The 27580-nt window shown below is 38.3% G+C and overlaps 1 long non-coding RNA gene and 1 pseudogene across 1 annotated transcript; both read left to right on the top strand.

Annotated features, from left to right (window-relative positions):
* The first annotated feature begins 3130 nt into the window (after positions 1-3130).
* Positions 3131-20622, top strand: 1700025K24Rik (RIKEN cDNA 1700025K24 gene). Its single transcript, NR_045825.1, has 3 exons — positions 3131-3279; positions 14681-14776; positions 20128-20622. It is a non-coding gene; the product is annotated as an RIKEN cDNA 1700025K24 gene (long non-coding RNA).
* Gm9224 (predicted gene 9224) lies at positions 25414-26865 on the top strand (annotated as a pseudogene).
* Positions 26866-27580: the final 715 nt, after the last annotated feature.

Below are 27580 nucleotides of genomic sequence, written 5' to 3'. Positions count from 1 at the left end.
ACGGGTGTTGGTTTTTGTCAAATGCTTTCTCAGCATCTAAGGAGATGATCATTTGGATTTTGTCTCTGAGTTTGTTTATATAGTGGATTACATTGATGGATTTCCATATATTAAACCATCCTTGCATCCCTGGGATAAAGCCTACATGATCATGATGGATGATTGTTTTGATGTGTTTTTGGATTCGGTTTTTGAGTATTTTATTGAGAATTTTTGCATTGATATTCATAAGGGAAATTCGTCTGAAGCTCTCTTTCTATGTTGGGGCTTTATGTGGTTTAGGTATCAGAGTAATTGTGGCTTCATAGAATTAATTGGGTAGAGTACTCTCTGTTTGTATTTTGTGAAATAATTTGAGGTGAATTGGAATTAGGTCTTCTTTGAAGGTCTGATAGAACTCTGCACTATACCCATCTGGTCCTGGGTTTGTTTGTTTGGGAGACTATTAATGACTGTTTCTATTTCTTTAGGAGATATGGTGCTGTTTAGATCATTGATATGACACTGATTTAACTTTGGTACCTGGTATCTGTCTAGAAAATTGTCCATTTCATCCAGATTTTCCAATTTTGCTGAGTATAACCTTTTGCAGTAGGATCTAATGATGTTTGGATATCCTCAGGTTCTGTTATGTCTTCCTTTTCATTTCTGATTTTGTTAATTGGGATACTCTCCCCATGCCCTGTAGTTAGTCTGGCTAAGGGTTTATCTATCTTGTTTATTTTCTCCAAGTACCAGCTCCTGGTTTGGTTTATTCTTTGTATAGTTCTTTTGTTTCCATTTGGTTGATTTCAGCCCTGAATTTGATTATCTCCTGCTGTCTACTTCTCATGGGTGAATTTGTTTCCTTGTTCGAGAGCTTTTAGAAATTCTGTCAAGCTGCTAGCGTGTGCTCTTTCTAGTTTCTTTTGGGGGACACTCAGAACTATGTGTTTTCTTCTTAGGACTACTTTCATTGTGTCCCATAAGTAGGTGTGTTGTGGCTTCATTTTCATTAAATTCTAAAAAGTCTTTAATTTCTTTATTTTTTCCTTAACCAAGTTATCATTGAGTAGAGTGTTTTTCAGCTTCCATGTGAATGTTGGCTTTCTGTTATTTATGTTGTTATTAAAGATCAGCCTTAGTCCGTGGCATGGGTCAATTTCAATATTTTTATATCTGTTAAGGCCTGTTTTATGACCAATTATATGGCCAGTTTTGGAGAAGGTACCATGAAGTGCTGAGAAGAAGGTATATCCTTTTGTTTTAGGTAAAAATGTTCTGTAGTTATCTATCAAGTCCATTTGTTTTGTAACTTCTGTTAGTGTCCTTGTGTCTCTGTTTAGTTTCTGTTTTCAGAATCTGTCCATTGATGATTGTAGGATGTTAAAGTCTCACACTCTTATTGTGCGCCATACAATATGTGCTTTGACCTTTACTAAAGTTTCTTTAGTGAATGTGGATGCCCTTGCATTAGGACCATAGATATTCAGAATTGAGAGTTCATCTTGGAAGATTTTACCTTTGATGAGTATGAAGTTCCCCTCCTTGTCTTTTTTGATAACTTTAGGTTGGAAGTCACTTTTATTCGATATTAGAATGGCTACTCCAGCTTGTTTCTTCAGACCGTTTGCTTGGAAAATTGTTTTCCAGCCTTTTACTATGAGGTAGTATCTGTCTTTGTCCCTGAGGTGGGTTTCCTATATGCAGCAAAATGTTGGGTCCTGTTTATATAACCAGTCTGTTAGTCTATGTCTTTTTATTGGGGAATTGAGACCATTAATATTAAGAAATATTAAGGAAAAGTAATTGTTACTTCCTGTTATTTTTGTTGTTAAAGTTGGGATTTTGTTCTTGTGGCTATCCTCTTTTAGGATTGTTGAAGAATTACTTTTTTCCTTTTTCTAGGGTGTCATTTCCCTCCTTGTGTTGGAGTTTTCCCTTTATTATCCTTTGAAGGGCTGGATTCATGGAAAGATATTTTGTGAATTTGTTTTTGTCATGGAATACTTTCGTTTCTCCATCTATGGTAATTGAGAGTTTTGCTGGGTAGTAACCTGGGCTGGCATTTGTGTTCTCTTGGGGTCTGTATAACATCTGTCCAGGATCTTCTGGCTTTCATAGTCTCTGGTTTGAAGTCTGGTGTAACTTGAATCGTTCTGCCTTTATATGATACTTGACCTTTTTCCCTTACTGATTTTAATATTCTATCTTTATTTAGTGTATTTGTTGTTCTGATTATTATGTGTCGAGTGGAATTTCTTTTCTGGCCCAGTCTATTTGGAGTTCTGTAGGCTTCTTAAATGTTCATGGGCATCTCTCTCTTTAGGTTAGGGAAGTTTTCTTCTATAATTTTGTTGAAGATATTTACTGGCCCTTTAAGTTGAAAGTCTTCATTGTCATCTACTCCTATTATCCCTAGGTTTGGTCTTCTCATTGTGTCCTGGATTTCCTGGATGTTTTGAGTTAGGATCTTTTTGTGTTTTGTATTATCTTTGATTGTTGTGCCGATGTTCTCTATGGAATCTTCTGCACCTGAGATTCTCTCTTCCATCTCTTGTATTCTGTTGCTGATGATCGTATCTATGGTTCCTGATTTCTTTCCTAGGGTTTTTATATCCAGAGTTGTCTCCCTTTGTGATTTCTTTATTGTTTCTACTTCCATTTTTAGATCCTGAATGGTTTTGTTCAATTCTTTCACCTGTTTGATAGTGTTTTCCCGCAACTCTTTAAGGGATTTTTTTGTGTTTCTTCTTTAAGGACTTCTAGATGTTTACCTGTGTTCTCCTGTATTTCTTTAAGGGGGTTACTTATTTTCTTCTTAAATCGTCCATTATCATCATGAGAAGTGACTTTAGATCCATATCTTGCTTTTCTGGTGTGATGGTGTATCCAGGACTTTCTAAGGTGGGAGAGTTTGTTTCTGATGATGCAAAGTAACCGTGGTTTCTGTTGCTTTTGTTCTTATGTTTGCCTCCTGCCATCTGATTATCTCAAGTGCTTGCTGCCCTCAATGTATCTGATTGGAGCCTGTCCTTCCTATAATCCTGCTTGATTCAGGACTTCTCAGAGTCCAGCTTTCTCTGTGATCCTGTGATTCTGGAATCCTGTGGACCTGAGATTCTGGGTGTGTCAGAGTTCTTGGCAGTCAAGCTTCCTCTGAGACCCTGAGATCCTAGTGTGACCAAGCTCCTGTTATCCGAGGATCCTTAAGTCCTAGGATCTTGGCCATGTTACAGCACCTGGAAAGTGGTGTCTCCTCTGGGGACCATGGGGCTCTCTGATGTGTTTGAAACCAAGGTATACCAGCACTGATCAGAAGTAATCTGAGCATCTGGTCAGACAGGGCTCCTGTGTCCATGCTCCTGCTGTCACAGGCCCGTTACAATTGGTTTGGAACAGATGTTGTGTTCCACTCACCAGTGATCCTAAGATCCTGGGTGTGCTAGGGTGCCTGCGGCATGGAGAGCCCTCTGGGGACCGTGGGACCATCTGCCAGGCATACTTGTTAATATCTATTTAGAGAACTAATTTTCCAAGTCTATCAGCTCCCAGTAAAAGTAAGCTTTATATATGTTGCTATTATTTATCATGACTTATTCTTTTCAGGTTTAGTAGCATGCATTTTTCTTGACTGGGAATCTACCTGTTATTCTATTGCTTGAGATGATGAACTCTAAAAGCAGCATGTTCCTATCATGTTCCTTGTACATGCATAATGCAACACTGTCTCTGGGTGGTATTCCACAATTTTTTATGGTCATAAAAATAAAACATGGAAAGGTACTCAGTGTGTCCAGAACACAACTACTCTTATTTGCATCTCTTTGCTTCAGGATCAGAGTGTCTGATCCTGTGATCAATTCCCAATATTTGGTCTCTTATTTAAGCTTGTGAAGAGACATATTTTCAAATAACTTGTATCTTCAAAAATACCTTAAATTATTGAATCATCCAAAATATTTGATGTTTTGGTTTTGGTCTGTGTACTTGTGACATATTCTGATGAAAGAACAATGATGACACCTAAACAGATCAGAATGTGGTAAAGGGAATGACACAGATAGCAAATGAATGAATTGAATATGAATAATGAAAAAATATTCATGATAATTACCATCACTTCAGCATCTAGAGCTCAACATGGTTGACAGAACTCTACTGGCCATTGTCTACACATTGCCACCATTCACTGTCATAAAAATTCTACAGGGGCAAATTTTAAGTTTTAAGGCATTTTTCCTTATACACTCAATATTTCCCATATTGTCACATTACCTCACTTGGTGTGTGTGTGTGTGTGTGTGTGTGTGTGTGTGTGTGTGTGTGTGTGTGTGTGTGTAAAATTCCTCAGGTTGTTTATGAGTGATTGTGAGTAATTTTTCTGGGCACTGAGCCCAGTTTGGCTTGCTTTTCTCCTTATGCATATGTATCATGTCACAGATTGCTGAGAGAAGAATACCTGCTAGTTAGCATTATTATATATAGAATGGTTAAAATTGAACAAAAAGAGATGGAAAATCTCTATAGTTCCAGAATCAGTAATAGTAATGGAGTATAGCGTGCAAATGCATGTGGAGAAGTGACATGGGCTACAAGTATGCCGTTGCCTTTGGGTTGTTTCAGAAATGCATCTCCCAAGATATGTTCAGAAGCAAAAAGGAAAATTATTAGGTTCTAAAAGACTTGTTTTAAAAATGAACTTATATTCCAGCTCATCCCAACCAAAAGAAGCTCTGCTGGCCTAGTTATTGCATCACTCTGACTCTCATTGACCACCCAAATGAGAGAAGTGTTCATTAATTTCAAAAGAGATAAACTGCCCTAGGAAAGTATTCAGAGATGATATGAAGACAGTGTGACCTTTAGTTAAAAAATGTTCAGAAATTCTGACTATATTAAGCAGGCAGACAGAATGTCCATGGGGGATTAAAATCCCTTTCATTAGAAACATGAAAAGCAAAATTCATTCCACCGGCCAAGAAATATCCCTGTGGAGTTCTCAAGACCAGGCAAATACTAGCTAACTAATCAGTATTTTGAACTGAGTTACTCATGTGATAGACTGCATACAACACCAAGAGACAGTGACCTCATAATTGAAGCTGAGAGGATTGTGACCTGTGAATGCAGTGAACTTGCTCACTGTATCCTGACTGATTTTAATGCAAGTGTCAGACATGTATTGACTAGTTCAACGTGTCTGCCTTCTGTTCCTGTATACCTATACCATATTGTGGACTACAGTGGAAGAAGGTTATCTTTAGGGTCTGTTAGGGGAGATTACTGGATGTTAGTGCTTGGCGTGATGGCTGGAGATGCCTCCTGGTTTGTCCTTCCACTTTTGTTACAGACTGATGAATGATTGACACTTTTGTTTAAAATTATCTTTAACTATTTGTCTGTCTGAGTTAATTGCAAAATTTCAATACTTTCCTACTGATCAAGAATGAAAACCTGACCTGAGGGGGGAATTACTTTCATGTAACATTTGCTTTTTTTAGTTAAAATGTATCTTGAGGGTTTTCCAGTAATGTAATGTGTCACTGGAAGTTTTGTACCTAGTGAGAATGAATGTGTTCCCTGAATTTACACAAGTAAAAGAATAAAAATAGTCACAATGGAATAAATCATCCCACAAAGCAAATCTTTGGGATTCCTTTCAGAGAATTATGATCAAAGACCATGAACTTCATGATTTCCATGATCAAAGACATGAATAAAATATAATCGCAAAGCTTATTTTGAAACAAATCAAGAATATTTTTGACATAAGAAACTGAAAATCATAGCCCAGCTATAAGAACAAAGGAAATTCTGCTGACCATGTATCTGTGAAGTACAGACCATCACAGAGATGAAGGCCAGTGCTTGCTCCCCTCTGCTGCTGGTGGTCCTCTTCCCACATGCACTCCTCCATATCTTCATTCTAATATGAGACAGAAACTCTTTGTATCATTCTCACCCCCATACAAGTCAGATGGCAGGAAAGGGATATGTTACATAAATCTGTAACTGAGTATTACCACCTCATGTGACAGTGGTCTGATCAGGGAAATACAAGTTGCTTAGTTCCATACTCCAAAGTTGGAAACTGGGTTGAGTCACATCATTCATACAACATGAAGATAACTTTAGAAAACAAAAAGGCAAATGGAGGAAAATAAGAGCAGGCACTAATAAAGAAATATGTTCATCAGAGAATTCAGAGCACTTGCAACGAAGAATTTTTTAGTATATATTTTCTTTATTTACGTTTCAAATGTTATCCCCTTTTCTAGTTTCCCCTCTGAAAACCCCCTATCCCCTCCCCACCTGCCCACTCAAATTTAACAGAACCCACAGCCTCACACCCAGAAGTACATTCAGTAATATAATGATATGTTTATTTTTAAGATTACCGACATTTTCCTGCACAATTTAATCTGCTTTATGTTTAAGCTATAGGCTCACTTTAATTCATAAATGTATTCTTGGATAAAGCAATTTACTATTTAACATTATTCTATGAAGGCTTTTTATAAGTATCAGCATAGTTCTCATGCAAACTCTTCTGACCTAGAGAAAATACCTATCCCAGACAAGTACACTCTCTCTACTTTTAGAAAAATATGTTGATTGCAAAATGGATATATAAATACTTAGTTGGCAATAACATGTACTTAATATGATTTGCTCAATGTTTTTTGAGTAGCTTCCCTTCAACATAGCATTATGCATTGATTTTTTTGGTCACAAACTCCTAATGCTAACCTGAATTTTAAATCTTATCTTATATTTCTTTGACTAATGTTTCATCACTTATTTGACTAATTGCTAAATGGAATTTTAAAGGTTATAAATCAAGCTATTAGATTTAAATGTAACTTCAATGAATATATTCTTGAATATGAATCTTATACCTCCATTTCTTAAATGGTCTGAAATGCTTTTCAATATCCTTTAGAAAGATAATTCCATTTATATTTACAACCTAAATCTTCATAAATCTTGGCATTCAATTTGTTTTATTTTAAATACAGGAATTTACACATGTAGCTAAAATATCCAAAGTCTTATTTTTGTGTCAAAGAGATGGCTCAGCAGGTAAGGGCATCTACTCCTTTCAGAGCACCTAAGTTCAATTCCCAGCTCCAAATCAGTAACTTAGAATTCCAGTATCAAAGAGACCTTTAGTCTCCATAGCATCTGAACTCATTTGCACATATTCTCAGACACACATTTTTTTTAGCTTTTAAATCAATTAGTAGCATTAATACAATAAATTCTGCTTTCACTGTCTTGGACCAAATACTGTAAGTCAATTCTATGTTTTTAACCATTTCTTTATGAAATTTGAAATACCTTGCTAGGTGTCTATGTTTACAAATGAAAAAAGCAGATGATTCCATCAAGATTTCCCACATGGACAGAGGAAATAGACACATATAAGGAAAGATTATTAGAATTCTCTCAAATGAGTGTATAGGTAAAGAATTACCACAACAGGCTGGCATTTGCAAGCTGGAGAAACATGGAAGTTGGTAATATATCTCAGTTGAAGTTAGAAGCCTTCAGAACTAGAGAACCTAGGTCAAATATCCAAGAAGCCTCTTCCTCCTCCTCCTCCTCCTCCTCCTCCTCCTCCTCCTCCTCCTCCTCCTCCTCCTCCACCACCACCACCACCTTTGTCCACATCCTGAGGACTACAAGAATCAAAGTAGTCTGCTTTATATTACATTGTGTTAGGATGTTTGGCTTTAAAGATTTCTGTTGGCTTTGCTTACCTGCATTCCATTAAAAATTTTTAAATTAATTTTTGGCTTGGCCAGAATTTCTAACAACTTCTGAAATAAACCTAATATACTCCTGTCATTTTGTAATAGGTATTTCTTCAAAGTGAAGTCCTCAGCATTGGCAATTGCAAAATTAAAATATGGATGACTCTGAAAATATTGAAAATAGTCTATGTCCTACATATAGTATCAAATATTCACCCAATATTTAATTCTGTATTTAAAAATAAGCAAACATTTCCCTCATTAGTGTACAAATTTATTTTAATAATAATGAATGGTAAAATTGCATCTATACAACAGGATTATCTTAAAATAAATTCTTCATGATTGATTATCAATTCATTTTTATTTGATTACCTATTTTACATAAATATCCATTGGGTGTAACAGGATGGTGAGTTGAGAACATTTAAGATGTGACATTATATGCCACAAATATGGACAGTTAGTATATCTGTCTTAGTCACTGTTCTATTGCTGTGAAGATACAACATAACCAAGGCAAAAATAAAAATTGGGGTTGTTTACAGTTTCAGAGGTTCATCCACGATCATCATTAGTAGGGAGCATGTGACATGGAGGTAGACATGGTGATAGAGAAGGAGCAACTGAGTGTTGTATATCCTCTTCTTCTTCCTCCTCCTCCTCCTCCTCCGTAGGCAGTAGGAATAGAAAAACAATAGGCTTCGCATGGACTTTTGAAACCTCAAAGACCATTTGAGTGACACACTTCCTCCAACAAGGCCATCATCCCTCCTAATCCCTCTCATCCTTTCAAGTAGCGACCCTCCCTAGTGATTAAGCATTCAATTATATGAGCCTACGGAGACCTTTCTAATTTAGACTGCCATACAACTCATTAATATTTTTAAATATAAATTTGAAAATACCATTCTATTCTAGAAATACCCTAACATATATATGCATAAGTAATACCTAATATTATCTGGGTGTTCTCTCATCAGTCAAGTTGATGTGTAAAATAAACTGTTAGAGTAGTCCCACCTGCATGCACTAACCCTCCCAACATCACCATTCATTCTTAAAATACATCATTACACGTAGATTTTCAGGTCATTTTTCTTCAGGGCTATAAATCAAACCCAGAATTTTATGCTTTACCACTGAGCTACATCTCCAGAACCCTCTACCCCATTTGATTCCAGCAGAATCTATTACTTCTTCCAAATGAGAAGCAATTGGTTCACAGTCAGTTGTCCAGTGGTCTCATATGGTAGTTCTTTCCTCCTGCTTCTATTAATCACATCAAAGATTCTGCAATCAGGAGAAGCCATACAGTTCGCTGGCAGTATGAGGTGAAGACTGTATTTGAGATATAATAAAAACTCACAAAAATAAGACATAGAAGGCATAGGGGATGCATTCCACTAATTTTATAGTCTTATTTTTTCAGTATAAAATTTTTCCACATTGTTATTATTACACATATATGTGCATAAATATACAAATACAATTATGTGAATCCATTTGATGTTGCTTGTATGTATATGATTTCAGGGCTGGCACCTTGGTGTTACATAGCCAACTAAAGGGTCTCATGCATCTTTCTTATATCACTTAGTTGCCTATAGTTCTTTGTCCAGTGTTAGGGTCCCTGTGAGATTTTTCACTTACCTTAGCACTGTACTAGTGCTATCCTTGTCAGATCTTGTTTAAGTTGCCATATGGTTGAGGTATCATGAGTCATTTCAAAGAGATACTATCTAAAGCAGATTTCCACATTCTCTGAGTCTTATTATAAATGTATGTAATGGATCTGGGAACCCCATGAATAGTTTTTCTCTGCATTTGGACAAGTTGTGGCTTTCTTTGGTGGTCTCTGTTGCAAAGAGAAGTTTCCTTGATGAGGGTTGAAAGCTACGCTTGTCTGTGGGTGTAAGGGTTTTTTGAATACAGGTAGTTAAGTATGCTGTTTTAGAAAAGTGGTAGTAAGAAGTTCTCCTTTAATAACACAGGTGACAGAAGCCCTGGGTTTCCAGTATCAGTTTTCCCTTCAGCAATAGGACCTTACCATCATGTTTTAATAGGCTCCCAAGCGCAAGGGCAAAAGCCTGTATTGTTTGGCCTTTCTCCAGTATACATTTCACCAACAATTTAGCATCCTACAACAAGCACTGGACTTTTTATTTCACAACAAATGGCTTCTAGAAGGAGCAGAATTTCCTGTGTGAGACAACTGTAAGTAAATTCTTCTCTCCTCCCTAAGCACTCTAAAATAGTAGGTATCCATATGGCTTTTTCAAATGCCTTTAGTTAGTTCTATACTGCCTACACTGATGTTTTGATTTCAGTGGGAAGATCAGTCTTACCTAAAAGTCCTGGAGCCTGTGAGTTTTGCTGTATGGAAACAGAGATTAAGGTAGGGAGGGGGAGACATCTATGCTCTTCCTACTGTGATCAGACTGTAAAACTAGGCTTTAGATAAATATTTGGTTATTTTTCTTCCTGGAAAGAATGACATTCTATTTTTAGTTTGTTTTTGTCTTTCAGGTTTTCTTTTTGATTTGTTGTTTTCTTAGGTTTGTTTATTTTCTCTCCAGCCCTGTTAAAAACACTGACATTCTTTTCTTTGAAGGAAAACTCCCATATACAACTAAAAGCAGTATTTCTCACATTTTAGGTTCATTTCCTAACCTACATAAAATGATATTTCCTAACCATTTTTTCCTTATGTAGTCAAATACCACTTTGAGTATTGAGAATAATTTATGTAAATTAAGTTAGCATTGTATTCTAATTTTTCTAAATTTGTAGTGCATTAATTGTGAATCCCCCATTTTAGTTTCTTTTTAATTTTGACTCTGAGAATTCCTAGGTTGTGAATCACTTCATATTGGAGCATTGCTGAGATCTACAGGAGATACTCAGCCAGGGCAATCTAATGCTTTTTTCTGGGCATTATAAGTAATATTCATTTTGATAATAAAATTCTTAGAGTTAACTTGGAAGCTCATGATTTTCTCACTATAGAGAAAAATAAATATTGGTTTACATGGTCATATGAAACACAAATCTGAATATCTATGTCTTTGTTTCTAGTAACTGTTTTCTCCTGACCTGGTAAGAAGTTATGTTTGAATGCTTATCCATGGACAAGAACATTTATTCAGATCCCTGTATTTAGATGTATTGGATATAGTTCATTTTGAGTGCTCAGAGCACAGCCTTGACACCTCTAGATAAATCTGATGTAAAAAACTCTTGTCTCAAGCCATAGATTAAATTTTGTTATCATTTTTCACTGATAGACATTCCACACTTGTATTTTGGCAATTGTAGATTTTCTTTTCTTGCCTCTAAACTCAATTCATTGTGCATTTAATTTTAATTTTGTTTTGTATATACACTTTTCTGTCTTTGTAAGTTATATACCATGTCTCTTGGTGAGTTTAAAATGAAGATGTCGCCAGGTATACAGGTGGACATGTTTCTTATTTGTCATGTCGACTTAGCAGCTCCTGTAATATCCTTCATCATGTGGGATACACAAGCAGGATGAGGGCAGAGATGAGGCACCCAGATAGCAGGCAAGCTAATGAAGGAGAAAGGAGAACAGATAGAACAATGTAAGCCTTGTAACTTGTCACAGAAACCCCTTTGCAGGGGAGATGAGATGAGATGAGATGAAATGAGCTAGTTTCTACATCTTGCTGTTCAAGCATAGAGCTTGGATCTTCAGTGTTTGTGTACAAGCCAGATGTGGTGGCTCACTCAGTAAACCTAATATTGAAGGAATTGTCAGTGGAGGCAGGAGGCTGGATCTGTGTAATTCACTTTGTAGCAAGGTAAGTCAAAATGGTGAAAACCACATTTAGCAAGAAACCCTGTCTGAAAAAAAATTAAAGTATGAAGAGAGCCATAGAATAAGACACGAGGCATTGACTTCTAGCCTCAACATATTGCCTACACACACTGAGAGACACACACATATACTCAGACACACACAAAGAGAGAGAGAGAGAGAGAGAGAGAGAGAGAGAGAGAGAGAGAGTAATCTTTCCTTCTAAAACCTCTTATTAATGGAAAATGTTGGTATTAGCAGTACACAAGCAACCTTTACTAAAATAATTTGAAAGCATGTGAGATCATTGATGACATGGAATGCAAAACATATAGTGGATAAAATCAATCATTACCTCCATAGTCAATCAGGATGAGATAGCCTGAGAAGGTTGTATGAATGCACTGCCAGATTTGTAGAGGTTAAATTTAGGAAGGCTCGTGTTGTATACTTTAAGTGTCTGATAGGAATGAGAGGAGAAAAATGAAGTACTAAATAAATGTATTAAGGCTATTGCCTGGGAGGCATAGTACACTGACCTTCAAGGCTAGAAACATCAAATTTGTATGAGACTGCAATAAAAATTTGTGCTGAACACTAATGTAAAACTAGCATTCCAAGAAGAGGTGCAGATGTGAGAAACTGAAACATAACTCTATGTAGGCAACAACATATTTAGAGAAAAACAACATATAGAGAGAAAAGCAAATATATAGAGAAAAGCAATTATATAGAGAAAAACAGCTAAGGGAAAGGCAAAGAAGGACAAACAAAAAGACAGCGATGAGAAGTAATAACTGCATAAAATAGGAAGAGGACAGAGATGAAATGGCAGTGTCTGGGAGGAGCTAAAAGTAAAGAAGAACCAGTCTATTAGTTGCCAAGGGTGAGAATCTGATACTGTAGAATAACATAAAACTCTAGATAGTTCAAGTATAGTATATTATATTGTTTTATATACTTCCAATACTGTCCACATATAGGAATATATAGATGTCATTATTAAAATTTGACTGAAATTTAGAATGAACAAACTAAACTTTACAACAGATTAAAAGTCATTAGCTAAGTTATTAAAACTCTAAAACAGCAGCAGGTGGGCATCTCAACTTATTTTAAAGTTGGCTTATGGGAAAGATGGACAGAAAAAACTGGAATTTCTTCCAAAGCCTTGAAAATATTGGAAACTAGAGTGCAGTCATTATCTTGTGGGTTCCACACAAACAGATCAGCCAATGGCAGACTGAGGATGTTTGGAGAAACGTGTCTGTATCAACTTGAGCAGGTATGGATGATTTTGTCACTATTTCACAAACATACAGACTAGCAAGTTTCTAGAACACTTATAGTTACAAGTCATTTAGAGAGTTTTTAGAATGTGTGGAAGATTGCTTAGGTTCTGGAGAAACACAGTACAAGGAACTTGAACATCACATTTTAGTATCCTCATTGGTCCTGGAACACTATTAGACACACACGCTGATGGGCAACTAGAGTTAACAAAAGAGTTGAGGAAAGGGCATTGTATCTGTACTTATAGCAAAAAGAAAGAAAAGAAAAAAGAGAGACTTTACATTTATAAAGGAGAAAATCACCACACCCAAAGCAAAACAATAACCTTGTTTTATAAGTTATTTTTAATATTTGGTAATTTACTTTATATATACATTTGACCTGGATGTCGGTGCAACACATGTGTGCAGTGTGCCCAAGTCTTCTGGAAGAATAGCCAGTGTTCTTAATCATCAAGCCATCCCTCTAGTCCCTAGGATAATAATTCAAAACAACTTCAAAAGTTTTTTACAGTATTCAAATCAAGTAGTATGGTGTAGCACTTCCAACCTAAACAATGTTCCCAGACACAGAATGAGTTTTAAGTTGAGATTCCCTCCCCAAAGACTTTTACCATAAGAGATGGGATGTTTCTTTTTGTTTGCAGTGGGCAAATTCGAGAACTGTAGCAAATATCAAACTTGATAAATGATCAAGCTTTCTGCATGTGCATAGAACCTACACGGTCAAAACACTCTTGAGAAAGAGCTAAGTCTGGTCCTGAAGTGAGGGGCAGGGTAACACTCTCTTCTTCTGAGAATCTAAAAGACAGAAGGAGTAAGCAATTATTGCTAGATAATATGCTGATCAAAAGTGCATAAAGAAATATTAACAGTTTTAAGATGCAGACATCTAACAAAGAAGGAAATGGATCTTTATGACCTTTATCAAGTACAGTGTCATCAACATGTAAGGTTCAATAAGAAGCATGGTAAAAGGAATATCATTTCCATGATTGCTTTTGGTTACTTTCAAATATATTTACTTGACACAAAATTTAAATCTGCTCAAATTAAAGGAAATATTAAACAGTTTAGCTTTTAAGATGGATTAGCTCGATTTTAATGATTTTTCAATTTTTCTTTTGTTTTTGAAACAGTCTTGAATTTGAGAAATTCAAGTTGGGGAATTTGAGATCTGGCTGCCCCTGCCTCCTGACTGCAGGGATGCACAACCAGCCTGGGCCTTTATGCATTGTTTTTAAAACATTGACTGCGTGTATCTATATAGTTTACACAAAAGTATAATAAAAGATATGGCTCCTGGGAACTTACCTCCTATAACAGTAGACCAGCAGGTGCAATTCTGTTTGCAGAATGAACATATATCCAACTGACTAAACTTACAATGGAAATATTTTATATTAATATTTTATATATTATGTCAGTATTTCACGGATTGAATTTATACTTAACTCAAATGTCTCTTGGATAACATTATCTATATGTAGAGAAAATGAAACACTTTCTGGGCTGTCTATAGGTTTGTGTGTGGTCCTCAGTGCTTGGCTTTTGTAGACACATCTGATGACAAAGCTAAGTGACAATGGCATTTGGTGGCTGATATGTGACACAAGGGACAACATGGATGATTTGTATCCCACTCAGCCACTTTCTACTCCTTGTGACTCTGAGGAAGAAATTTAATCTCTGAGCTACTTCTTCTTTTGTGTAAAAGAAACTAGTGGCTTTTATCTCTGAAGTCAAAAGAGTTGTTTTAAAACTCTCTTTTCAAAAATGAAATATATAAGTATCACTTATGCCCAACTCCTCTGTGTTCTATATTTCAGTCCACACCTATATGCCCAATCCTGAATCTGTTCTTTACTTCCTGGTCACTGCTCTATCTGCCTCACTGGAGGTCTGCTGCCACCCAGGACTACCAGGTGAGATACCAATAACTCAATTCCCAACCTGTTGGGCTCCCACAAGCACAGCAGCCATGAAATCTGTCCTATCTCTATCTTCCAGTGCACAGCTCTATCTGTAATCCAAGATCTACACTCCTCACCCAGAGCCATGCTCTGCCTGGCTTCCTTCAGGCCTAATGCCACTCAGGAGAACCAGCTCTGCTGCTTCCCCAGAGGTTTGCTGCCAACCTAGACACCTAGCAGCTTTCTATCATTTGGTACTACCAGCTCTACCTACAGTATCAGAGGCCTGCTCCCACCAGGAACTACCAAGTCAACCAGGGGCAGAAATAATCAGATAGCTAAAGGCCAGCGCAAGAACAGAATCAACGAAATCAACGGCGATATGGCATCATCAGAACCCAGCTCTCCTACTATAGCAAACTCTGGCTATTGTAAAACACCTGAAGAGCAAGACAATGATCTTAAATAGTATCTTATGAAGATGATTTAAAAGCCTTTAAAGAGAAAATAAATACATTTTTTAAAGAAATACAAGGAAATAGAATCAAATAGGTGGGGCAATTAAAGGGGGAACAAATAAATATAAAGAAATAGAGGAAACCCAATTAAATGGGTTAAGGAAATGAATAAAACTATTCAAGACCTGAAAATAGAAATAAAAGCAATAAACAAAATGCCAAACAGTATTCAAATTAACAAAATAAGAAATGAAAAGAGAGACAAATTAACAAAATAAGAAATGAAAAGAGAGACATGACAACAAACATTGAAAAAATTTAAAAATAAAAAATTATTAAGTCTTACTTCAAAAGCTTGCACTCCACAAAATGGGATAAGTTAAATCAAATGGATGATTTTCTAAATAGACACACTTATTAAAGTTAAATCAAGATCAGGTATAATACTTAAATAGTTCTATAACCCATAAGGAAATACAAGAAGTCACTAAAATTCTCCCAACCATAAAAAGCTCAGGACCAGGTGGTTGTAGGACAGAATTCTACCAGATTTTCATTCTACCAGTACTCCTCAAACCATTCTACAAAATATAAACAGAAGGAACATAGCTAAACTCATTCTATGAGGCCACAGTCACCCTGAGACCTAAATCACAAAAAGACTCAAAAAAGAAAAAAGAAATCAGACCTGTCTCCCTTATGAATATTAATACAAAAATACTCAATAAAATTCTAATAAACTGAATCTAAGAACACATTGAAAACATCATCCACAATGGCCAAATAGGCTTTATTCCAGGAATGCAGGGGTGGTTTAATATGAGAAAATCCATCAATGCAATTGAACATATAAACAAACAAAAACAAATTACACCATTATCTAATTAGACTCTGAAAAAGCCTTTGACAAAATCCAACACTGATTCATGTTAAAAGTTTTGGAAAGATCAGGGATACAAGGGATATATACCTAAAAGGAATAAAACAAATATACAACAAGCCGATACTTAACATCAAATTAAATGGAAAGAAACTTGAAACAATTCCACTAAAATCAGGAACATGGAAAGGCTGTCCACTCTCTCCCTACCTCTTCAACACAGAATTTATAGTTCTAGGTAGAAAAAACTAGCTAGAAAGCTGAAGGATATCAAGGGGATACAAATTGGAAAGGAAGAAGTCAAAGTGTGGCTATTCGTAGATGATATGATTGCATACACAAGTAACCCCCCCAAAAAAATTCTACCAGAATGCATATACAGCTGATAAAAACCTTCAACAAATTGGCTGGGCACAAAATTAAGCCAGAGAAATCAATAAATCTCGTTTATAGAAATAATAAACATGCTGAGAAAGAAAGTAGGGAGACAATACCCTTCACAATAGCCACAAATAATAAAGAACATCTTGGTGTAACTCTAATCAATCAAGGAAAAGACCTATTTGACAAGAACTTCAAGTCAAATTGAGGAAGATATCAGATGGAAAGATCTTCCATGTTCATGGATCAATAGGATTAACAGTGAAAAGGGCCACCTTACTAAAAGCAATCTGCAGGTTCAGTGCAATTCTCATCAAAATTCCAACACAATTCTTAACAGATCTTGAAAGAACAATTCTAAACTTCAAACAGAAAAATAAAAAATCCAGAGTAGCTAAAAAAAAAAAAAAATCCTGAACAATAAAATAACTTCTGGAGATATCACTCTCACTGGCCTCAAACTGTACTACAAAGCAATAGTAATAAAATTGCATAATATTAGTAGAGAAATTGACAGGTTGATCAATGGAATCAAATGGAAGATATATAAATAAATCCACACACCTAAAGACATTTGATTTATGGAAAAAAAAGCCAAAGTCATACAATGGAAAAGGAAGAACATCTTCAACAAATGATATTGGTCTAACTGGCAGTCTGCATGTAGAAAAGTGCAAATAGATCCATACTGATTCCCATGCACTGAACTCAAGTCCAAGTGGGTCAAAGACCTCACCATAAAACCTGATACACTAAATCATAAGAGAAAGTGGGAAATAGCCTTGAATATATTGATAAAGAAGACAACTTCCTGAAGAGACCATCAATAGATTAGGCTCTAAGATCAACAATTATTAAATGGGGCCACATGAAACTGAAAGGCTTCTGTAAGGCAAAGAACATTGTCAGTGGGACAAAAGGACAGTATACAGATAGGGGAATGATAGTCACCAACCCTACATCTGACAAAGGGCTATATCCAAAATATATGAAGAACTTTGATGCTATACAGTAACAAACCAAATAATCAAATTAAATAATAGGTGTCTTAGTCAGGGTTTCCATTCCTGCACAAACATCATAACCAAGAAGCAAGTTGGGGAGGAAACGGTTTATTCAGCTTACAATTCCACACTGCTGTTCATCACCACGGAAGTCAGGACTGGAACTCAAGCAGGTCAGGAAGCAAGAGCTGATGCAGAAGCCATGGAGGGATGTTCCTTACTGGCTTGCTTCCCCTGGCTTGCTCAGCCTGCTTGCTTATAGAACCCAAGATTACCAGCCCAGAGATGGTCCCACCCACATGGGGCCTTTCCCCCTTGATCACTAATTGAGAAATTTCCTTACAGCTGGATCTCATGGAGGCATTTCCCCAACTGAAGCTCCTTTCTCTGTGATAACTCCAGCTGTGTCAAGTTGACTGGGAGGATGGGGAAGACTGATAGGAGAGGGCACCGATTTAAGTTGTTAAGTGAATTAACTGACTAATTAATTAATTAAAAATTTAAAAGTGCCCTTCTGGTCACAGGCACTGCAGGAGCTGCTGGTTACCATGCAGGCATGGCCAAGTTTAAGAACCACACCACACACAGCCAGTCCCGCAAATGCCACAGAAATTACATCAAGAAACCTCGGTCACAATGATATGGATCTTTTAAGGGGGTTGACCCCAAGTTCCTGAGGAGCATGCTCTTCACCAAGAAGCACAACAAGAAAGGCCTGAAGAAGATGCAGGCCAATAATGCAAAGGCAGTGAGTGCACGCGCAGAGGCCATCATGGCCCTGGTGAAGCCTCAGGCTGTCAAGCCCAAGATGCCAAAGGGCCCCAGCAGCAAACTCAGGCTTTCATCGCTCACCCCAAGCTTGGGAAGAGGAATCGAAGCTACATGGCCAAGGATCAAAGGCTCTGCTAACCAAAGCCTAAGGTTCAAACCAAAGCAGGGCCAAAGCTCTAAGGCCCAGGCTTCAGATCCAGCAAAGGCTCCCAAACGTGTCCAGAAACCCTGTGAAGACCCCATAGAAAAGGGTCCTTCCAGTGTGAAGACAGATGGACTGCTGTGACACACCTACCCATACACTATTTTCAGGTGACCAGTATCCTATGCTGTTTTTACAAATAAACTCGAGGCAAGAATTTTGATAGTATTACTTGCACATACAAGAAGTGGAAGAACATTCAACATGAAGAGGCCAAATACAGCTATAGAGCAGTGGTTCTCAACTTGTGGGTTCCAACCTGTTCTAGGGGTTGAATGATCCTTTCGCAGAGATCACAGATCACATATTGTGTCTATCACATGTTTACATTACAATTCATAACAGTGGCAAAATTATAGTTATGAAGTAGCAACAAAATAGTTTTATGTTTGGCGGTCACTACAACATGAAGAACTGTATTGAAGAGTTCCTGCATTCAGAAGGTTGAGAACCACTGCTATTAAGGACGTGCATGCTGTGTGTAATAAATACTCCATATGCTCTGAAGAAATTTAAAAGTACTTAGTTTAATAAATCCAATGAAACATATGCCCTAATATCCCCCGATTTGGAAACAAGGAACATTTGGGGTTGATGGGAGTCTCTGAGGCAGTGAAACTCCTCTGCTGAGTTTTACATTTCAGTTTTCCTTTGTTAAGACCATGAAGGGACTTTTTTCCATTGTGCTTTACATTTTTACAAACTAGACATACCCAATAAAACCACACACCTAGCAAAGAACAAATTTTTCCTTATGATATTATGAAAATAAAATAACCATTAAAGTGAGTTTCATTTTATTTACCCATGGTGCTAGCTTTTTAATCACACTTCATGAATCTATGTATTATCATTGATTTTTCTCTTCTTATAACATTTATTTTTCATGTGAAAGCCACATATTCACAACCTTCCAAGTGATATTACTTCTTAGAAACCACAATTACATCATGTGTACTTGGAAAAAATCCAGCCTGTCTAGATTAGAAAGTTACAATGAATAAACCACTAACACCTCAGCAAGTCACCATGCTACATTCCACAGGTTCATGCCAGAGCGAGGGACACGTTTGGAAAGAATACCGGGTTTTCCTGTGGCCTGGTGACAAACTTCTATCTACAGTAGACTCGTTTCAGCCATGGACTGGCTCAGCCCTTTTCAAGGTTGGGATGTAAAGAAGTTCTCTAATAGGATAGAAAATTTCAAACATCTTAGTCTCTGGTCTGCATCCATTTGCTTTCCAAATCATAAAACCAACACAAATAATTCAAGCCCAATTGAAAAGACTGTAACTCACAGTTCACCAGCAAACCCCATGGCTAATCTATATTTTATGGGATGTTCATATTTAATGAAAAGGGAACCATAGTCCATTTCACAATGAAATGAAATGCCAGTTGCTCTGTAATTGAAGGGAATGGGCTACCCTTTGCTGTGCACAGTTGGCTTCAGGCGGTAGTTCAGTTCAGGGGAAATGCTGTCAGTTTCTTGTAGCAGAAAGCTAGGGGTAGGAACTATGCTTACATACACAGCAAGCCATTAAGCACACCTATCAGCAGCAACTACAGACTGCTCATCCCCAGGTCTTCCTCAGTCCCCAAAGAGGTCAGAAAGGAGGCTTCTGTCACTTCTGTCATGAGCCAATTTTTATGTTTTTGTGTTGCAGACTTGAACTGAAACGTCAGGCAGACATGGGCACAACACAGCTATTGGTGGCATGTAAGAAGAAAGAAGGAGTCATTGGAACCAGATTCACTCAGTTCTAAGATCTCAAGAAATATACTGAACCTACTGGTACTCAGAGAAATCCTAATTCATAGACTGCCTTCTCAGGAGGACCCCCCCCATACCAAAGGCATTGTGTATGGAGCCTTCCCAGAAAGAGCCCTAAGATATAAAATCTCTGAAAAAAAAATCCCAGATCAAATTGTAACAGGTCATTTCTACCTGGCCATGCTTTAGTAAGCAAATGATTACATGGCTCTGGAGAAAGGTGCTACAGAAGGTCGACCTTTCTAGAACAGCCTACACTGGTACAGGTAAAAAAATGATACTCAGGAAGTGGGATGGACATATCTACTTGGTATCTTACAGAACAAAATACAGAATTCATCGTAAAGCCTTGAGATTGAAGAATAAAATATCAATTTATGTTAATTGCATAATCATTGATGGATCTGTCATACAATGCCAGATATCAAGTAGTTACATATGACTGGCCTGTGTTATAGTGCACATTGAAATGCTCTTATTGAGACTCCAAACTCAAAAAAAGACTGAAAGAACAAGAAACAAGTGTCAGAGTAAGAATGTACTAGTCATAGTTTTCTAGAAAAAAATTCCTCATATATACATAAATATATATGTGAGATATTGAAGTGGCATACAGGCTGTGATCTGGCTAGAGCAACAATGACTATCTCACCACAAAAAGACCAAAATGTTGTCCTTATTCAGTCCATAAAGCTGGAAGACTCGGCTGGTCTTCAGTCTGTGTTGGATCCTGAGAAAGTAGGTTCTAATGCTGGTGAAGAGATTCCTCAGCAGTGAGAATATGGGCAAGTAGACGAAAGTGATGCTTCCTTCTTCCATGTTTTCTGTGGAATAAACCAGGAGTTCTAATCTACACATAGAAGAGGTCTTCTCACTTCAAATGATTCAATCAAGAAAACTCTTCGCAGGCATGCCCAACTGCTTGGGTTTTAGTTTAAGCAAGCCAGATGTATCCCAGTTAACAACTGAGATTAGCCATGAGAGAGACAGGTGGGGGGGGGGGGTGAGAGGGAGAGGGAGAAGGAGAGGGACAGGAGGAAGGAGAGGGAGAGAGGGAGAGAGATTATGGCTAGGAAGGGTGGACATGACAAAAGAGGTGCACTGAAAACATTTAACACATTCTCAAACCTATCAAAATTCTTGTACATTGATACCTTTAGAGTAAGTATAGCTACTAGTTCTCAGTTGCTTTGAAGAAACTGAGTCACCCTACTGTTTTCAGGCTGTGCATGATCTTTGGAGATTAGAAGAAAATCAGGACTGCATTGACAGGAATTGGTTGGAAGGTTAGATAGGCAGAGACAGGTGGTCCAGCTTGGGGGGAAAAAAAATAGGAGGGTGGTTGTATGATAGACACCAACTCCTACTGCTAGCTGTATAGTGAGAATTCTTTTTAAAGTATAAATACTAGGTTATGCAATCTCTGGAAGAATAAGGAACGTATTTAAGCATGGACTTGGCTCACTGATATATTATCCAGTATGTGAGGTATATAGAGACTGGTTCCACTCCTAATAAGCTTTGTGGTAGAATGCCATTTTACAGCCTGTAAAATCATCACTCTGGACAGCAGTAAATAAATGGTATTTAGAGGATTTCAGAGAGATATGAGTGAAGGGAAGCAGATACAGCAAAATACTGGCAAGTGCTTTTAATGGACAGAAGGAGAAGGCAGGCCAAGGAAAAATTTTTTTAAACTGTTGTTAGTAATTTAATCTTTGGGCTAGACCAAAAAAACAAAAACAAAAACACCACCTTTATAGTTTTCTTCCTTAGATTTGACATTTGTGTCCAAGTTGTTTTTAAGGGAGCTATGTAACAGTAATCACAAAGTTTTTAGCTGATTTTTTTCTGAAACAGTTTTCCTATGCTGACCTCTACTGGGTAATGGAAAGAAAGCAGAACAAACGCACAGGCAATCAGTTTAAACTGGAAGCAAGCAAAAACAAAGGACTCCAGGACAGACAGACAGGCAGGCAGGCAGGCAGACACATGCACACATACATATGGCTGTTGAGTTTTTCAAAAACAAATAAATGGCCTTTACTATTTTGCTATTATGGCTTCAGTCTAGTGGCGAAGTCACAAATAGAAGTCCAGATGCAAGCACAAGGCTCCTGAAATGCATAGAAGGGATATGAATGTGGAAACACGGGTGGAGTTTCCTTCCACAAGCCAGGCTCTCAAAAGCTGACATTCTGCACCAATATTTCTAGAAAGTCCCAAAGGCATAAATAAAACTTAAATTATCAACAGATGCCTCTCTTCTGAAGAACAGATAAAGAAAATGTCTACATTTACACAATAGAGTATTACTCAGTGGTTAAGATAAATGACATCATGATATTTGCAGTCAAATAGATAGAACTAGAAAAATATCATCCTGAAGGAGGTACCCTAGGCATTTAAAGGCAAATATATCATGTATTCACTTATAAGTGAATATTATCTGTTAAGTAAATGATAACCAAGTTACAGTGTACAGACTCAGAGAGCTTGGGTAAAGAGGAGGGCTATAGGAGAAAAGCATGGTTCTCCCATGGATTTATGGGAAATTGAATAGATTGTGTGGGTAGACCAGGGTGGGGAGAGTATGGGAAGGTGACGCCTCGGGTTAGAGCAGAGGGAGAGAATTTGAGGAAAGACAACTGAAATTTAGGAGTATTTGGGGAATGATTTGAAAACCTAGAGCATTGAAAACTTCCTGGAATTTATCAGGGTGATGTTATGCAGGATTCTTAAGAATGAAGGGCACAATATCCAGGGATCCATCCCATAATCAGCCTCCAAACGCTGACACCATTTCATACACTAGCAAGATTTTGCTGAAAGGACCCTGATATAGCTGTCTCTTGTGAGACTATGCCGGGCCTAGCAAACACAGAAGTGGATGCTCACAGTCAGCTATTGGATGGAACACAGGGCCCCCAATGGAGGAGCTAGAGAAAGTACCTAAGGAGCTAAAGGGATCTGCAACCCTATAGGTGAAACAACAATATGAACTAATCAGTACCCCCAGAGCTCGTGTCTCTAGCTGCATATGTATCAGAAGATGGCCTAGTCGGCCATCAGTGGAAAGAGAGGCCCATTGGTCTTGCAAACTTTATATAACTAAGTACAGGGGAACACCAGGGCCAAGAAGTGGGAGTTGGGGGGGGGAGAGTTGGGGAGAGGGCATGGGGGACTTTTGGGATAGCATTGGAAATGTAAATGAAGAAAATACCTAATTAATTAAAAAAAAACAAGAATGAAGGGCACAGAGTCTGATAAGTCTCAACTGGCCACATTTTGTAGCCAGGCAAGGCTTCAAATGGTGTGAATGGATTGCCTTCAGTTGAAAGACTTTAGGAAGCCGGGCATGGTGGCACATGCCTTTAATCCCAGCACTTGGGAGCCAGAGGCAGGCAAATTTCTGAGTTCGAGGCCAGCCTGCACTAAAGAGTGAATTCCAGGACAGCCAGGGCTACACAGAGAAACCCTGTCTCAAAAAAAAACAAACAAACAAACCAAAAAAAACAACAAAAAACAAAAACAAAAACCGAGAGAGAGAGAGAGAGAGAGAGAGAGAGAGAGAGAGAGAAAGAGAGAAAAGAAAAGAAAGAATAGAGGATAATAGGCAAATATGGCCCAGCAGATCAACTAAACAGGGCTCACATGGGAGACTGAAGCAGCAAGCACAGGGCCTGTGTGGGTATGTACCAGACCCTCTGCATATACATTATGGATGTTAGCTAGGTATTTTGATACCTCCCAATAGTGGAAGCAGTTGTGTCTTTGACTTATTTGACAGCTCCTAATGTCCCATCTCAATGTGAAAGCTTTCACCTTGTCTTATTTTATCTTGTTTTGCTTTCATCTCTTGGAGGCCTGTTCTTTTCTGAAAAGGAGAGGGAGAGAGAGAGAGAGAGAGAGAGAGAGAGAGAGAGAGAGAGAGAGAGAGAGATGACTTGAGGTAGTAGGAATGGAGGGAGGAGAGACTGCGGTTAGAATGTATTGTATATAAGAAGAATCTATTTTCAAGAAAAATAAATAAACAAACAAAGACTTGCATGGACACTGATTTCTGAATCACCCATGAAGAACAACAACTCTGTAACTCACAGAATTATAGACCTGGCCTCTTCCCATGCACTGTACTTTTGCATTAGTAACGTCCCATTCACTGGGAATTTGCTTTGTGACAAAAATTCTCTTGTGGTTCTAGGATGCAGACAAATCAGAAAAGGCGACTTCATTCTAGAAGCTGAGATACAGTGGAGCATATTAACTAGGTAATATGGATTATTATAGACAATGAAAGAATCAGGGTGATATTTTTAAGAAGCAGGAGGATGGTCCCATGTGAGAGAGCCAAGCTCTGACACTATTAATGATATTCTATAATGCTTGCAGACAGGGACCTAGAATATCTGTCTCCTGGGAGACATCATGCAGCAATAGACAGAGGCTCATGCTGAGACCCATAGCCAAGTATCCGGTGAAGCTTAGGGAATCTTGCTGAAGAGTGGAGAATAAAAGTGAGCAAGCCCTAGGGGTCAACACCACAGAAGACACGGAATCAACTAACCTGAGGCCATGGGGCTAACAGAGTCGGGGACACCAATGAGGAAGCATGCATTAGCTGGAACTAGACGTCCTACACATTTGTAGAAAATGCGCAGCTTGATCTTCATGTGGGCCCCCCAACAAGTAGAATGAGGCTGTCTTGGTCTCTGCTCCCTACCATTGTATCCCCTTCCCCCTACCTGGACTGCCCTGTTGAGCCTTAGTGAAAGAGGATGTGGTTAGTACTGCTGGCACACCCTAGACCCTCCTGGAGTGTCCCAGAGTAGGTGGTACCCAAGAGGGCCCTCCCTTCTCTGAGGAGAAGGGGCAGGGTAATAGGAGAGGGATCCTATTAGAAGAGTGGACCTGGGCCTGGTCGTTGTTCCCGTCTGAGTACCAGCTCCCTATTACCCTGAGGGCGGGCGAGTGCAGAGAAAAGAAGGAGGTGGAAAAGAAATTGTCCCAGATCCCTGCAGTCTTTCTGTAGGTTGCGGAACAACACCAGGCAAGAGAAGAGGAAGGAAATTAACCAGATCGGTGAAGGTCGAGTTGAGGGTCTGCTGTAGCAGGTGGCACTGTTTGAACCAAGGGAGGAACTTTCCCCCATCAGTAGAGATCAGAAAGACTGTTGGGTGTGGCATAACTCACAGGAAAGGAAGAAGGGGCAAGCTGCTGTTTTAAGGAGGTTTACCTCTGAAAGCAATTACTGTGGCCTTGACGTGACTTGAAGAAGATCACTCTCCACAGGACTGCACTCAGGCCCGAAGGCCTCTTCCCTTATCTTGAGTGACTACTCTATTTCTTGGTCCCTGCCGTTGCCAGGGACGATTGCATGGGCTACGCCAGGAAAGTTGGCTGGGTGACTGCAGGTCTGGTGATTGGGGCTGGAGCCTGCTATTGCATTTACAGATTGACCCGAGGAAGAAAGCAGAACAAGGAGAAAATGGCTGAGGGTGGCTCTGGTGATGTGGATGATGCTGGGGACTGTTCTGGGGCCAGGTATAATGAATGGTCTGATGATGATGATGATGACAGTAACGAGAGCAAGAGTATAGTTTGGTACCCACCTTGGGCCCGGATTGGTACTGAAGCAGGGACCAGAGCTAGAGCCAGGGCAAGAACCAGGGCTACCAGGGCTCGAAGAGCTGTACAGAAAAGGGCTTCTCCTAATTCAGACGATACTGTTTTGTCACCTCAAGAGTTACAGAAAGTAGTTTGTTTGGTTGAGATGTCCGAAAAGCCTTATATTCTTGAAGCAGTTTTAGTTGCTCTGGGTAATAATGCTGCTTATGCATTTAATAGAGATATTATTCGAGATTTGGGTGGTCTCCCAATTGTTGCAAAGATTCTCAATACAGGAGATCCCATTGTTAAGGAAAAGGCTTTCATTGTCCTAAATAACTTGAGCGTGAATGCCGAAAATCAGTGCAGGCTTAAGGTATACATCAATCAAGTGTGTGATGACACAGTCACTTCCCGATTGAATTCCTCTGTGCAGCTGGCTGGACTCAGATTGCTTACCAATATGACTGTTACTAATGAGTATCAACATATCCTTGCTAATTCCATTTCAGACTTCTTTCGTTTATTTTCAGCAGGGGATGAAGAAACCAAACTTCAGGTTCTGAAACTCCTTTTGAATCTGGCTGAAAATCCAGCCATGACTCAGGGCTCAGGTGCCATCTTCACTGGGCTCCCTCTTTAATAAGAAGGAGTACAAAGAGGTTATTCTTAAACTTCTGATCATTTTTGAGAATATCAATGACAATTTGAAATGGGAAGAGAACGAGCCTGCTCAGAATCACTTTAGTGAGGGCTCCCTTTTTTTCTTCTTAAAAGAATTTCAAGTGTGTGCTGAGAAAGTTTTAGGAATCGAGAGCCGACATATTGTGTGTATGTGTGTGTGTGTGTGTGTGTGTGTGTGTGTGTGTGTGTGTGTGTGTGGTTAAATCATGTTTAAAATGACACTAAAATCTATGGAATTATATATACCCAATAAGTACTGAGTTATATTTGGATGAAAGATAATGAGTGGTACTTACATTTTGTACTTATTATTCATCTATGTTTTCTTGTTTATCAAAGAATGTTGGTTCTCTTAGGAAAGGTTTGGAAAAGTACTGGAGGGCAGCAGCTGATTCATTTGAATGTGTACTGAGTAGAAAACCTTTAGGCCCAAACTCAGGTGGTTTGAAGTTTCCTCTTCAGAATGATAGAGGATGGTGCTGATAAGGCTGTTTGGGAGGTTTATATGAGAGAATTTCGGCAAAGTCTCTACATTATTCTGGCATATAGCAGCAGTTACTTAAGAAATGTGAGTACCTTTAAGTACCCAGAATGTAGTTTCGATGGGTTTTGGTTGACTTTTGTTTTGCTGGGGCATTCTGCTATGTTTCAGTGTCATTTAACAAATAATAATAATAATGATAACAATAATAATAAAGGTTAACATTTATTAAGTTTTAAAAAGAAGAAGAAGAAGAGTGGGCCTGGGAGGAAAGGAAGGAGGAGAACTCTGATCAGGATGTAAAGTGAATAAAAACCAATAAATTATTTTAAAAGGAAAAGAGGCAAAGGGATGGAAATGAGTGGAGAGTGAGTGTTCAGTGTTTGGTCTCAGACATCTTTCTTAAAGCATGACGTCTAAGATCAGATCTGAGCACAGGCCAAGAACAGCCCCATGAAGAGGAAAATGAAATGAGAAGTAACCTAAGCAAAAGTAATGACAGGTCGAGTGCCCAGAGGCTAGAGGGAAAGGCACCCTGATTGATATATCACAGCCATCAGTGTGCAGGTGTGGA

The sequence above is a fragment of the Mus musculus genome, chromosome 17 (genome assembly GCF_000001635.26).
Source record: "Mus musculus strain C57BL/6J chromosome 17, GRCm38.p6 C57BL/6J".
Classification (NCBI taxonomy): domain Eukaryota; kingdom Metazoa; phylum Chordata; class Mammalia; order Rodentia; family Muridae; genus Mus; species Mus musculus.
Note: the sequence above shows the minus strand (reverse complement) of the source record. Positions and strands in the feature narration are given on the sequence as shown.